Here is a 16,629-nt window from a genome sequence, read left to right as displayed (position 1 = left end):
GCCCTGACGGCCATCACGCGCTGCGGACGTCGCAGCGCGGCGATGTGCTTGGCCGACAGGGCATTGGCCCAGATGGGAGAGCCATATAGGGCCATTGACCGCACGATCCCGGCGTACAGCCGTCGGCAGGTGTTGTTTGGCCCCCCGAGGTTTGGCAGCAGGCGAGATAGTGCGCCCGCCGCACCTACGAGTTTGGGGGCCAGCCGACTGAAATGGGCTGTGAAGTCCCATCGGCCGTCGAGAGTCAATCCGAGATACTTCATCGACGGTGCGATGCCGATGGTGACTCCGCCTACTATTATGCTGGATCCTGGTGGGGGGCGGCGTCGGGGCCCATGGAAAAATAGGGCCTCCGACTTTTCTAGTGCCACCTCCAGACCCAGCCGCCGGATGCGAGCGACGACTTGTGCGACCCCAGCTGTGGCCAGCACTTCCGCGTCGCGGTGCGTCTTCCCCCGGGCTGTTACCAACGTGTCGTCGGCATAGCAGAATATGTCGACGCCCGGCGGGAGCGCACCGCGTAGTACATAATTGTACCCTACGTTCCACAGGAGAGGGCCTAAAACCGACCCCTGTGGAACCCCACATGAAACGAACTTTCTGTTCCAACTACTTTGACCCGGGTAGACAATAGATCGTCCTTCTAGATAAGCCCCGACAATGCGGCGGAGGTAGAGTGGCACTCTGTGATACTCCAGTGCCACCCGTATGCTGCTCCAGGGGAGGGTGTTGAAGGCGTTGGCGATGTCGAGTGACACCGCCAAGACGACCTCTCCCTGGGCTACTGCGTCCTCCGCCAGGGCCCTGACGCGTGCGATCGCATCAATCGTGGAGCGCCCTTTGCGGAACCCAAATTGTTGGTCCGCTAGGTCCGGCCCAACACAACTCAGCCGCGAGGCGTTGCACCGCCACCCTCAGGTCTACCCGGGTCACCGGGGGAATTTCCTCCTCCTCCTCTTCCGTCGTCGTCGTCGGCGTCTCGCCCGGCGGAGCCATGGGCGGCGGGATGTGTGCCGCCCTGAGAGGAAACAGAGCGGACACCACGTTCTCGACCACCTGGGGCTGGAGACTCTGCGTTAGTGGGGGGGCCAAGGGGCGAAATTTGCCCCCGACCCAACGATAAGGGCGCCCCCATGGATCAAAGTCCAACGTCTCCAGAAGTGTGCCCCAAGCGGCGGTTTTCACGCGGCTGATTTCCGTGGACAGGGCCTTCTTCGCCGCTCTGTACCTCTCGTACAGCTCCGCCTCTTGTGACTCCGCGTCTGGGGGTCGGCGACGCATCCTGCGGAGGCGCTGGTAGCGGCGGCGTGCCGCAGTACAATTCCGGCGCAACTGCGCGATTTCCGCCAACCACCAATATACCCTCCGCCGTCCGGGGCAGAACCGGACGCGGGGCATCGCATTGTCGCAGACGCGGGTCATGTCTGCCCGGAGCCTGTCCGCTTCCGCCTCCACGTCGACGGGCCGATTTTCTGACGCCTGCGAAATCCAGGCGTCGACGATGGAGGCTTCGACTAGCGCCTCCTTGTCGAGGCGTTTCAAGGACCAGAAGTAGGTTGAAATTGGGGTTTTGGATCAGATCAGATCCAGAAACACCCAATTTCAACAGTCATTAATTATTATTATTATTCAAAAATAGATATTAATATAAAACTTTAATTCAACTTACTCTTATTACTATGTACTTTATTCTTAATGTATTTAGTTCAACAATTGCTATTTAATAATTTATCTGATCATTCTTGTTCACTTTTAACTGTTCATCTCTTCTGCTACATATTAAGAGGTTTATGAACAGCGTATAAAGAGGAACCAGTTTATGAACAGCTTATCCATAATGGCACAAGCTGTTGTGCATCTTATTTTAATTTTCCTCCATTAAGTCTACCAGATTGCTGCAGATTCTAATTATTCAAGCCCAAAACATAAGTCCTTTCAAGCGATTTTCTTGAGAATTGAAAATTCTTTCTATAGCAAAGTATTTAAGATAGGTAGCAATACTGCTCTTGATTTCTTATTTTCCCAATGTGAAGCCCACACAATCACTATTCTACTATCAATACCTGTACTCGTTCTTCTGTATTTAATGTCATGGTTACTGATTCAGTTATACTGTATATTTGTTTCTTTCGAACGAAATAACATGACATTTTACGGTCTCATAATACAGATGGTGCTGTATAGAAACATTCAGCAGAGTGTTGATGCAGCATGTAAGGTGCCTGTGTCCCAAATATTATAGACAAACTTGATCAAAATAATGACACATATGGGATGGGGGCAGGAAACTATATTTACTTGGTGAAATAAGAAAAACATTTATTTATATAAAAAGTTTATTATCAAAGCACCATTTTTTTAAACATACAACATTTTTTAATGCACATATTTCATTATGATAAAAACAACTATACAAATCTTCAGAATCCTTATAATGATTAGGTATATAAGCTTAACAAACTAGGACACATTTTATCTTCTAAATTGAATACATGATGGTTTTTTAAAATACTTATTAGCCATAGTACTTTCTCTACACCTTTTGTGTAGACACACTTATCCTTTAGAATATCCGAAATAATTGACTGATAATTTGAATATGGAATAAATCCTTCACGCCAGTATATTTTGTGGTTACGTTCAATCCAACCAACCTATCGTCTTTCTGGTTTCGTCAAATCGTAAAAGGGAAATGGAGGCTTAATTAAAAATACTTGTAATTTCCTGTCACACCATACTGCAATTTCTTTTATTATAAATTCATTTGCTTCTGTTTTAAAGCCTTGGACATCTACAATGGCATTCATGATAGCCTGCGCACAATGTTGCTCAGAGGTTTGTATTCCACTAGTGTAAGGTTATATAAATTTTTATTAAATAAATACATTTATAATAGCCTATTTGTATTACATATTATTATAATAAGATTAAATCAATGTAAAATAACGCTCGCACTCTAGTCAGTAAGACTTCACTTACTAAATTACTTTCTAATTAAATAAGTTAATCACAAGCATTAGAGACATTTTGAACTTGATATCTGGCAACACTGGTGAGGGGAGGGGATGTCTAGAGTGGGAGTGTTAAGTCGGGAGCACGGAAGGCACTTGTGTTGAGGACGCCGAGTAAAGCGGACGTAAACTGTGAGCTACATCAAAGCCATATTGATAGTTGTGTAATTGTTAAATACCCACAAATAAAAAGTGAAGTACAGTACTGTGGTGTGTTTGATTTATCCTCTGGAGTGGAGTCGTTTCTTACATCTCAGAAGTGGGATACTCACGTAAGTAAATACATTTTCATTGTTATCTATATGTCTTGATTATTTTTCTTTCCCTTTTTATGCATATAATAATTTGCTTATTGAATAAATTGATATCTTGTAAAAGTGCACCATGTGGTTATTTTCGAGATGTATCATCATTACGCTAGAATATAAGCAGCTAAATCAAACAATACACAAGGGACTAGCCATGTACTTTGCCTTTTGTTTTTATTTAAACCCAAACTATACAAATTGTTTTATATTTAAACAGGATATAATGACATATTGGGTAAGACAACCGAGTTGCGGGGTCAGAAAAACGACCATATGCAATAAGATAGTATAGATGTTTTTCGTATAGGGGCGCCTGTGCCTTTGAATGCTTACCTATGCTATCATATAAAACAGAAACGGTGTTGTTTTAATGCTCTGGTCCCAGGTGCTATCAGTTGGATATAAATAATGCTGTTTAAGTTATTGCAAGATTATGTACAAATGATCTAATTTGCAAAGGTTTATAGGCTGGTAAAACAACAATGTTAAGGATTGGAGGGATAATTTTTATTATTGGTAAAACTGCTAGGCGAAGCTATCTTTTAATGAGATGGGTTTCAATATAGGTACAAGTTTAAATTAGTTCATGGTTAGTTAGCGTGTATATAACAAGTATCCATAGCTTAAGTATATGCTAACTCTAGTGTAGGTGAAATCAAGTGGCCTAACGGGCTTGGTGTTTTAGTATAAAATATTCATACCTAACCTTTCATTGTTTTTGGTATGGCCATCGCTTGTCAGTAAATATTATCTCTGCCTTAGGTATTTATAGTTCTATAGCAATAGGTGCTATACAAAGGAAAGTCTAGTATTTTTCTTGTGTGACCAATGAATTCAAAACTACCGGATGGATTCCTATAATTATTTTACCGTTATAGTGTAACATAGGCTATATATTTAGTACAAAAACAAATAAATAGATCAACCTGTGCTAAACTGGGACAGTCGGACAAGCCGCTAGTTTGTATGTGCCTACACATGTAAATAAGTCAAGTAATATATTGTTTTCGTTCAGAGTTTCAGAACATGAATGGACAACGCAGCTTAGAGACTCCTTCGCGTAGCCGAATGCGAAGTCGAGATGAAGCTGGCCCCAGCCAGACGCGCAGCCACAGTCGCAGCCGGAGCGGCCTCAGACAGAGTCGCATGAGGGAGCTGGATCGAGACCGGGAGCGCGTTCAAAGACTTGAACGGGAACTACAGCGAGAGCGGGAGATCTTGCTGCAACGCGAGAGAAGCTCGCGTCAAATGTCAACGGAGAGGCCCCACGACGCTACACGTCGATGTCGTGGCGACAACGAGCGACGAGAAGGAACCGACCATGGACGTCGCACATCACATGCCAGGTCACGTAGTCCATCCTTTTCTTGCAAAGATGTTGCTAAAATAATACAATCACTAAAGCATGGTCTTCAATCTCAACCGTTGCCTCAGAGTGGCCCATCGGTCAACAAGAATATAGATAATAAGAACATTCTGCCAAATTTTTACCCTTCGGTGAAAAATCAGCGAATAGATATGTGGCTGAGAAAGGATAATGAATGTGCTACGGTCTACGGTTGGGACGATAGGACCACGATACATTTTGCATTACAAAAGCTCCAAGGATTGGCCAAGACCTGGTTCGAGAGCTTGGATACGATATTGTATACCTGGCAAGAGTGGCAAGATAAACTAATTAACGCTTTTCCTCATGAACTCAACTATGGCCAATGCTTGGAGGACATGTTAAAAAGAAAGAACAAGTTCAATGAACCCGTAGAGACGTATTACTACGAGAAGTTATCGTTGTTGAATTTATGCGATATTTCCGGCAAACGCGCTGTCGATTGTATCATTCACGGGATTAGTGACAGGACCATGAGATCTAGTGCTTTGGCGTTGCGTTGTACCCACCCAGAACAACTATTACAATTCTTGATGAGCAATAAGGATTCTATGAATATGCATCAAACTATTTATTCTGTTCAAAAATAGGAATATGACAGAACATGCTAATAATTCTAGTGGCAGTGGTAGTAAAGTATATTCAAGAAAAGACTTATCATGGCGTATTCTGTTTTAACTGCAAAGAACGAGGACATCCATATTTAAATTGTCCAAAACCCTTATTAAAGTGTAACCGGTGTAATAAGATAGGGCATAAAACTGAGAATTGTTTTACCAAAGTCGGGGATTCTACTGCTAATAAAGGTACAGTTCAGTAAACGATGTCTATCTCCAATGCCAACCCAAATGCAAAATTCACCAAAGAAGTAGATATCAATGGCGTAGTTTTAGAGGCATTTGTAGATTTCGGAAGTGAGGTCACACTTGTAAAGAAGTCTATTGCCCATAAAATAGGGAAAGTGCGTGACGTTGGAACTACCGTTATTAAGGGTTTTGGTAACGTGCTGGTACAGTCATCTGGCAGCATAGCGCTCGATTTAATGATTGACGGTGTCTGTGCTAATGTTGTATGTAAATTAGTTGACGATCACTTATTAGACAAGCTTAGACTTAGACTTATTAGACTTATTACCATATTGATTGGTCAATCTTTCACAGAACAACCGCATATTACGATGTATAAAGACTGTACCTGTTTGCGATTTATAGACGTAAGTACAGAGCTACCCCAACTGGACTTAAATACGGAATTTGAACAATCCCTTGAGTGTAATGTAGTAGGTGATATTAAGCTATATGCTACCGCGAGTGTTAGGGTTGGTACTGATCCGGTATATAATGGGCAAGTATTAGTAACGAGTAAATTAATAGGTAAAATAAATAATCAATTCCTAGTTTGTGGAGGTGTTTACTCTGTCAAGGTCGGACAAATGCACATAGTTATCACACCATGTAGTGTGCCCTGTTTATTACAACAAAATGCGATCATTTGTCGGGTCGAAAAAGTAAGAGTGGTAAACCGAATAACATGACTGCCTCTGTGGCGCAGTGGTTTAGGTCGCCACGCCGATACCACTGCAACGAGAGGTCGTGGGTTCGATTCCCACTCGGGACAATTATTTGTGCGATCCACAAATAATTGTTTCGGGTCTGGTTGTGCTTTGTGTCCGTTGTTTGTATGTTTGTAAAAGTCCCCGCGACACAAGAGCAATTCTTAGTGCGGGAGTTGTCTTTTTATATAAAAAAAAAAAAAAAAAAATAGCCCCAGATATAATTAAAAGTAAATGCATACCTAAGAGTAATAGCGTGGTTGATGAAAGCCAGGTTCAACTTGGACAAGCAGTGCTTGAGGAGGATAGGCTCAGATTGATAGATTTATTGCAACAATACAGGCATTGTTTTGCGTCATCTTTATCTGACCTTGGCTGTACTAATGTTACAGAGATGAGCATAGAACTAAATACACAAAAACCCGTGGTTTATCGACCATACCGGCTTTCTCACTCTGAAAGAAGTAATGTGCGTAACATGGTAAATGAAATGTTAGAGGCAGGTATTATCAGAGAATCTGCATCAGAATACGCTAGTCCAATAATTTTAGTGCGCAAAAAGGATGGTAGTTCCAGAATGTGTATAGACTACAGAATGTTAAATGCTATAACACTAAAGGAAAGGTACCCTATGCCGATCATAGAAGACGAAATAGCTAGGCTGACCGACCAAGCGTGGTTTGTCACTTTGGACCTTATGTCAGGCTATTACCAGGTCCCCATTGCCGAAAGCAGCAAACGCTACACTGCGTTTGTTACCCCTGACGGCCAATATGAGTTTAATCGTATGCCGTTTGGGTTAGCAAACGCACCTGCTGTTTTTCAACGTATGATGAACAGCGTTCTTGATTCAGCACGTTATAGTAAGGCTACCGTATACATAGACGATCTGTTAATCTATGGAGAAACGTCTAGGCAGTGTTTAGACCGTTTAGAGGATGTAATGAAGCTAATTGAGAGCGCTCATTTAACACTCAATTTGTCCAAGTGCAGCTTTTTGCAAAACAAGATAGACTATCTGGGATACGAAATAAGTATTGATGGGGTAAAGCCAGGTACAGCTAAGATTCAAAGTGTATCGGATTTCCCACGGCCTGAAAATGTTCACGGTGTACGACAGTTTCTAGGATTAGTAAGTTATTTTCGGAAGTTCGTTAAGGGATTTGCATTGATAGCCCACCCCCTAAATAAACTACTCAAGAAAGACACTGCTTGGGAGTGGACAGATGCACAAGAACAAGCTTTTCTTTCCCTGAAAGGTAGTCTCATAGATAGGCCTGTTTTGGCTATCTATAATCCAAATTCCGAGTTAGAACTCCACACGGACGCGAGCAAGATAGGAGTGGGTAGCATTCTTTTGCAGCGTACCCAAGGGAGTGACAAGTTAAACCCCATAGCTTACTATAGTCGACAGACTTCCCCTGAGGAAAAGGTTTCCACTCATATGAGCTCGAGACGTTAGCAGTAATATGCTCGCTCAAGAAATTCAGAGTGTACTTACTGGGTAAGGCTTTCAAGATCGTGACTGATTGTAGTGCACTTCGTTCTACATTTCAAAAAAGAGACCTAATCCCCCGGATTGCCCGCTGGTGGCTATTACTACAGGAATTCGACTGCAGTATTGAGTATAGGGCGGGCATCAAAATGGCACATGTCGATGCGTTATCACGAAACCCTATATCAGTAGAAAGCAATCAATTGCACGACCAGATTCCAACCGTACTGACCATTAGCAACGAAGATTGGTTATTGACCCTGCAATTAGGCGATACCGAGTTGGCTAGGATTCGGGATATACTTTCGAGTAATATAGAAGAAAGGGAGCTCAAATACATTAGAGATAGTTTCGTTATTCGCGATAACAAGCTTTATCGATATGTTGATGCTACCAAGGACGAGGCTCGTTGGGTGGTGCCAAAAGGCGCTCGCTGGCAAATATGCCGAATGAACCATGACGAAATAGGTCACCTAGGTTTTGAAAAAACTCTAGAAAGAATTAAACGTAATTATTGGTTTCCTAAGATGATTCATTTCGTCAAGAAGTATGTAGAGGCATGTATAGAGTGCGCCTATGCAAAAAGGAATACAAATACGCGTGAAGGTCTCTTACACCCTATTTCAAAACCAAATATACCGTTTCACACTCTACACATTGATCACATTGGACCTTTCGTCAAGTCTAAACGTGGCCACACACACATTCTAGTAGTAGTGGACTCTTTCACCAAATTTGTGATCATTAGATCAGTGCGCAACACGAAGACTCAGAACGTGATTAATGTGTTGGAGGAGATATTCCACATGTTTCGTAGTCCCGATAGGCTAATTAGTGATCGTGGTAGCTGTTTCACTTCTCATTTATTCCAAAGATTTTGTCTCAATAAAGGTATTAGACATATTTTAAATGCTGTGGCGAGCCCTCGCGCAAACGGTCAAGTGGAGCGGTACAACCGTACAATTTTAAGTTCGCTTACGGCTCAGAACCTAAATGATAATGAAAGGGAATGGGACAAGAAATTGGGTGCAATTCAATGGGGTCTGAATAACACTATACAAAAGACCACTGGCCGGACGCCGTCAGAAATAATGTTCGGTATAAAAATCAACAGCGAGGTTAATCCGGTTATGAATGAGATTATTTCGACGCCCTGTGATACACCGGATTTAGGATCAATACGTAGTGAAGTTAAAGATAAGATAGACAGGGAACAAGAGAAGCAAAAACAGTATTACGATAAAAATAGAAAGCCAGCACAAATTTATAAAAAGGGGGAATTGGTGAAAATATTAAAGTCATCTTTTAGTAATGAGGGTAAAAGTACGAAACTTATGCCTAATTATGTAGGTCCTTTCAGGATCGTAAAAGTACTGGGTAACGACCGATACAGAGTAGCTCCGATAACTGGTTTTAAGGGAATGAAAAATAAACTCGAAACCACTGTAGCTGCGGACCGTGTACAGCCTTGGATACACATCGCGTCACTTGAACTGAACGATGATAAATCTGATTCCGGTAGTGATACAGTCGACAGTGAATGATACTTCAACGATGTTTTGTTTTAATGATTTTAGGAGCAATATCTTGATATTGTATATTGTATATTATGCTAAGATTAATTGTGTATATTATTGATTGTAAAGTAACTATTTAACCTAATTTATAGATCTATGGAACTATTGAAGTTGCAGTGCAGTGTTCTGTTGTTACAGGTCAGGGGCGAGAATTGATTGGTTCGCACCTTGACCACAGAAGCTGACTAATAACTCCTTGAGAATTGATTGGTTCGAGGCAACGTCAGTAGTTAACATGGACGCTGCAACCAAGAATTGATTTGTTTGGTTGCAGGCGATTGAGATAATTCCTTGAGAATTGATTGGTTCAAGGAAATATCAGTACTATAACTAAGGATTGATTGGTTTAGTTATAATACGTAAAAAGAAGTCCTTGAGAATTGATTGGTTCAGTTGTAAAATAGATTGTTGTGAATAAAATCAGCTGAGGCTACAGCCCCAAGATATGTGATAATATTGTAAAATCGAGGTTATAAAACCTAACAAATGTGCCTAATTGAATAATACAAATATTGTATATGGGATTATCACAGTAGATAGCTTATATAAGCCATTAAATGTGCGGCCTAATGTACGGACTTTTACCATTGAGAGTTGGTAAATCTTAGGTTTTACCGGAAAATCTTAGGATTTACCACAGTTCGGGCTTTTACAGTAACATATAAACTTTTATTAAATAAATACATTTATAATAGCCTATTTGTATTACATATTATTATAATAAGATTAAATCAATGTAAAATAACGCTCGCACTCTAGTCAGTAAGACTTCACTTACTAAATTACTTTCTAATTAAATAAGTTAATCACAAGCATTAGAGACATTTTGAACTTGATATCTGGCAACACTGGTGAGGGGAGGGGATGTCTAGAGTGGGAGTGTTAAGTCGAGAGCACGGAAGGCACTTGTGTTGAGGACGCCGAGTAAAGCGGACGTAAACTGTGAGCTACATCAAAGCCATATTGATAGTTGTGTAATTGTTAAATACCCACAAATAAAAAGTGAAGTACAGTACTGTGGTGTGTTTGATTTATCCTCTGGAGTGGAGTCGTTTCTTACACTAGTCGATCATTTATAATTAAACAGTAGGCAGCGGTGTTATCTGGTATTGGTTTTGAACATTCAATTTCTAAACGAACGTCTACTGGACCTGTTTTTAGACTATCGTTTTGCCTTGAACAATCTAAGATAAACAGGGGTGCCTTTTCTTTAAAATCTTGTAGATTAAGCAAAGGGTCGACTGGACAGTTATAATACGACTGACGAAATTTAGCATACATCTCGTATAATATAGAATATTTATTATTGGAAAACTTTAAGCTTAGAGGCTCATAGGGATAATATTGTGAATTCAAGAAGAGGGTCACGTTTGTTACGTCACAATGATCGAATAGTGAACTATCTTTCAATTTATTGTTCTTTCTATTAGTTTGTAAGCAAACAATGACATATCTGGGCTTTAACTGACCAAGAATGCTTTGTCGTTTTAGGCAGTAATGGATACTCATACAAATCCCAATTCCTGAAAGCCATCTGAATAGATTTATCTTTTTCTAAGTGTTTTAAAAGTGTCAGTCGTTCTCGATCTGATACTTTTATATGTGGTACCCTCCACTGAACTCTTTGTATATCTATTTGAAAATGAGCGATATCATCAGTAAGAATAACACTGTTTAGGTTAGAGTTACTTCTATTCAAGATAAGTTCATGTTTGCAGTTTATCACAATTTTATTGTAATCCTCTGCAAATCCTAGTAATTTATTGAATGGTATCACAGCACAAAAATGCCCATCACTTTGAAATCCACCTAAATTCCAACCCCATAAACCAGCAACTTATCTAATCTATACTTATAAACAGAACTAATCCTTTTCACCAACAAAAGGAAGTTACCGGACCTCGAACTACCAAAACTATTTAACACCAAACTCACCCTGTCAACTCAAGTGAAATATCTGGGCATGGTTCTTGACAACAAGTTGAATTGGGTGAGGGGAGTAGAAGAATGGTTGGTAACAAATGGGGTCTCAACCCAAACATAACACTCTGGCTATACACATCAGTTATCAGACCTTCTATCACCTACGGATCAGTTGTATGGTGGCCCAGAACACAACTGACAACGGTAAAAACAAAACTCCAGAGCACACAACGCCTAGCATGTGTAGCCACCACTGGATGCATGAAAACCACTCCATCAAATGCACTTGAGTACCTCCTAAACCTTAGGCCCTTAGATTTGGTTATACAGGAGGAGGCACAAGCGGCTGCCTTAAGACTAAAAGCAAACGGGCTATGGCAGCAGAACTCAGAAACAACACACACCAAAATTCTGCAAGGTATCCTGAAGGAAATACCACTTCTCGATGCACCTACAGATAAAACGCCGTGTCACCACGTTTTTGACAGAAGATACAATATCCAACTCAAAGAGGAATCTAAAGATGACTCTGGCATCAACGAAGTTAGGATATACACTGACGGATTCAAAACCGCACTTGGTACAGGAGCCGGCGTCTTCTCGAACGATCTAAATATCAAAATATCAGCCACCCTAGATAAACTAAATACAATCTTCCAAGCAGAATGTATAGGAATCACTAAGGCAGCACAAGCAGTCGCAGCCAGAGATGTCAGACTTTAAAATAAAAATTGTCTCGGACAGTGCATCCATGCTACAAGCCTTACAAAATAACGTTATAACATCTGCCCTTGTTCTGGAATGCCATAATGCGCTCCAAGCTATTGCACGTAAGAACACGGTTACCCTGCAATGGATCAAAGGGCACAGCAACTCAATGGGAAACGATGCAGCTGATGAACTAGCTAAAAGGGGATCAAATGGAACAGTACTTGGACCGGAACCACTACTGCCTATCCCCCAAGCACAAATTAAATCTTGGCTGAACAGAAACACCGAAGCGAAACACCTAAAAGAATGGAACAACAGCAAAGGTTGCAGGCAAACTAAGGATGCAGTTCCGGTGGCACCTAAGAATCTTGCCCGCAACCTTATCAGTCTAAAAAGGGACAAAATACGCAAGGTAATAGGAATCCTAACCGGCCATTGTCCCCTAAACAAACATCTATGTACAATAGGTGTGACGGACAGCCCTCTGTGCAGAGGATGCATGGAGGCAGAGGAAACACCACAACATGTACTTGTGGAATGCAACAGCGTGGCGGACCAACGAGCGCGAACAAAAATATTGACAACAACACTCCAGGAAGCCTGCAGCAACTTGAAAAAGCTACTGAAGTTCTGGGAGGAACTAGGATGGCTGGAGTGAGGGTGAATCAACGCAACAATGTGAGAGGGTAGATACACGCACAAAGGCCCATTTAAGAGGCTAAGTGCGGAAAAAGTCCAGGAAACCTAACCTTTTTTTTTTTTTTTTTTTGCGTCAGGAAAATGCATTACTGCATGTCCCGCCCCAGGGAGGAAAGCGGGGGTCTGTCGGGCTCTCCCGCCGGCAAGGCGTTCCGGCTAACATGGGCATACCGACTAAAAACCTGACGGTGTTCCTTCTACAGTCACCATAACGTGGCCAGGACGCGGTACCTCCAATCGGATACTCCGCGTCCCAGCCGGTGACGGCCCGCTTTGGATGCGGGCCCTACTTCGAGCGGGGGCGGACTTGAGGATTGTCCCCCCCTAGCTCTCCACTTCACGGGGGTGCGCCAGGAACACACAGCGCACTCCCTACCTCTCGGACCTGTTCCCTGTCCAGGCGACGGAGCGTTCCACCTCCGCCGCCCACAGGTCCGCGTCACGGGGGCCGGAGATCATCCCGGCGCCTACGACGCCCAGTGCGTCTTGCGCGGGAAGGGAGGGGAGCGTTGATTTCCCGCTCCCGTTCCGCCGCCTCTTTGAGGGAAATGACCTCTTCACAGAATGAGGCGACGGCCGACCACGCTGCCTCGCTCCCGACCATGGACAGAACCACAGCCGAGAGCGAGAGGTCGCTCCCGACCACCCCGGTCAATTGACGGCGCTGCGACGACCACGCCTGGCAGTGTGCCAGCGTATGCAGCGCCGTATCGGGGCAGTCATCACAATGATGGCACCTGGGCGTCTGCTCACGGCCTATACGACACAGGTACTTGCCGAAACAACCATGTCCGGTCAAGACCTGTGTCAGCCGATATGTGAGCGCGCCGTGCCCTCTCTCCAGCCACTCCGTGACCGCCGGCCGCACGGCCTCGATAGTGACGAGGCCGGCGCTGGGGTCTTCCAGTCGCCGCTTCCACGCCGCCAGCACATCTTGGCGGAGCTCTGCTCTCCGCGCCTCGATTTCTTGAGGCGCTGGCAGTGAGCCTCCGCCTCGGGCCTCCTCGCGCCATGTATAGAGTGACGCGAGGGCCTTCGCGTCCAAGTCCCACGGTGGCGTTCCGGCCAGTAGGCACGCCACTTCGAAGGAGATCGTGCGGTAGCCTCTCACGGCCCTGACGGCCATCACGCGCTGCGGACGTCGCAGCGCAGCGATGTTCTTGGCCGACAGGGCATTGGCTCAAATAGGTGAGCCATATAGGGCCATTGACCGCACGATCCCGGCGTACAGCCGTCGGCAGGTGTTGTTTGGCCCCCCGAGGTTTGGCAGCAGGCGAGATAGTGCGCCCGCCGCACCTACGAGTTTGGGGGCCAGCCGACTGAAATGGGCTGTGAAGTCCCATCGGCCGTCGAGAGTCAATCCGAGATACTTCATCGACGGTGCGATGCCGATGGTGACTCCGCCTACTATGATGCTGGATCCGGGTGGAGGGCGGCGTCGGGGCCCATAGAAGAAGAGGGCCTCCGACTTTTCCAGTGCCACCTCCAGACCCAGCCGCCAGATGCGAGCGACTACTTGTGCGACCCCAGCTGTGGCCAGCACCTCCGCGTCGCGGTGCGTCTTCCCCCGGGCTGTAACTAGCGTGTCGTCGGCATAGCAGAATATGCCGACGCCCGGCGGGAGCGCACCGCGTAGAACGTAATCATACCCTACGTTCCACAGGAGAGGGCCTAAAACCGACCCCTGTGGAACCCCACAAGAAACCACTTTCCTATTCCAACTACTTTGACCCGGGTAGACAATCGATCTTCCTTCTAGATAAGCCCCGACAATGCGGCGGAGGTAGAGTGGCACTCTGTGATGTTCCAGTGCCACCCGTATGCTGCTCCAGGGGAGGGTGTTGAAGGCGCCGATGTCGAGTGACACCGCCAAGACGACCTCTCCCTGGGCTACTGCGTCCTCCGCCAGGGCCCTGACGCGTGCGATCGCATCAATCGTGGAGCGCCCTTTGCGGAACCCAAATTCTTGTTCCGCTAGGTCCGGCCCAACACAACTTAGGTGTGCGACGAGGCGGTCTAACCTAACCTAAACCAGCAACTTTTTTTTCTGCTTCATTCAATGAGATATATGACTTTATTGTTGACGTTATTCCCGAATTTTTTATACGGTCTATTTCAATACCATTTATTTCATATCTGATGTCTTGAAACAAAAACATAACAGGATTGTTAGTGAACGTAACAGTTTTCGTGATCGGATTCCCATCTTTGCCGAATAACTTTGCTTGACCTTCGATGTAAATTGAACTGGCTGATGGCAGAACGTATATGTCTTGTTGATGTATGGGAATTCTGATTTCATCGTTTTCTCTAAAGCTGTTATTGTAGGGATTATATGAATGGATTTCATAACTTTCAATCGAACTGCCAAAGTGTGGCAATTCAGTAATCTGGAGCATATTCACACTTTTAAGCCAAGAGCTTTAAGAAACTCTTTATTTGACTTAGTCAATTTTTTAATTTTTATATTACGTCTGTGCACCTTAGTGGTCGTAGAAGCAATAAGACGTTTTATTTTCACTGGCGTATTTTTATAATACACTATCATTTTGTTTTTCTTAAATGCACACGTAGTTGAATACGTTCCTCTTTGAAGTTAATACAGTGACCAAATTGATCAACAATTTTAACAGATATAGATAAAACAGATATAGGAGCTCGTGGCTTAGTTTACAACAGCCGCACGGATCGATCTCTTAGGTTAAGCTACGCTTGCCGAGGTTGTTCCGTGGATGGGTGACCATCTTATACATATCGAGTTCCTCCGTGTTTCGGAAGGCACGTTAAATTGTGGGTCCCGGCTGTCATTTTCGAAGATCTTTGACAGTCGTTAACAGTAGTCAGAAGCTTGAAAGTCTGACAACCAGTCTTACCGAAGGGTATCGTGTTAATACCCAAGTAACTGGGTTGTGGAGGTCAGATAGGCAGTCGCTCCATGTAAAACACTGGTATCCAGCTGCATCCGGTGAGACTGGAAGCCGACTCCAACATAGTTTGGAACAAAAGGCTAAGCGAATATATATAGATGAAATTATATTTTTGTTTACTGGAAAGTAGATAACATTTTGTGGTATCTCCACGTAATGATGACCTAGTGCAGTATTAGGCACAAATTCATGAATAAAATGTGTTGGTAATCCGTTGCAATATGAACCGTACACAAGATCACATTCGATTTTAATCACAGATGATTTGCTAGTTTTAGTAGTCTGGTCTGGATCTGGTCTTGAATTAAATACTGAAAAGTATAGTAAGCCGCACTCGTATTGACCAGATGAAGTGGCGGTTGAAAGTATGAAACTAATTCTGATTTATTTCCAGAGATTGTAACCGTAGTAGACATGCTTATATACTGGGCTCTTATTAAAGATCACGCTTATTTAATACCTTATTACACCAAAAATTGTTTAAAAAGTCCAAGCAAAGATGTCCGCAATTAAAAGGATGGTCACGTTGTATATTTTCATAGTTGTAGTTCACTTTAGAACCCACATATTTTATGAATTCCTTTGGTGGTTTAAGATTGCTGTAAATATCAAAATACTCAATATAATCATAGTATTTCACATAGGCTACCCAATGAGATCCAGGGTTTTTAGAGCTATCTTAATTAATAATTCCACATTCTTTTTTGAAGGGATATTTAGGGAGCTCATCTCTCATGAAGACGCCTCTAAAATATGGAATAGTATTCCCATACTTTAATATGTCTAAATTAGTTAAAGCTCGATTGAGTAGCCGATATCTTAGTTTTTTTGTTTTGATACAAATATTCCAAGACCATCTTTATGTGGCTTAAGGCTTAATCCTTTGCCTAAGCAAAGAGCTTCCATTTTTTCGTTATGCCTCTTCGATTCAGCTAACAGTTTTTTAGCCATTTTGAATTCATTTATGGTTTTAGCAATACCAGCTGCACCACCTGTTAAAGCTCCAGCCGCAGATAACCCCGCAAAAATAGGAATCAAA

This window comes from Anticarsia gemmatalis, chromosome W (genome assembly GCF_050436995.1).
Source record: "Anticarsia gemmatalis isolate Benzon Research Colony breed Stoneville strain chromosome W, ilAntGemm2 primary, whole genome shotgun sequence".
Lineage (NCBI taxonomy): Eukaryota > Metazoa > Arthropoda > Insecta > Lepidoptera > Erebidae > Anticarsia > Anticarsia gemmatalis.
Note: the sequence above shows the minus strand (reverse complement) of the source record.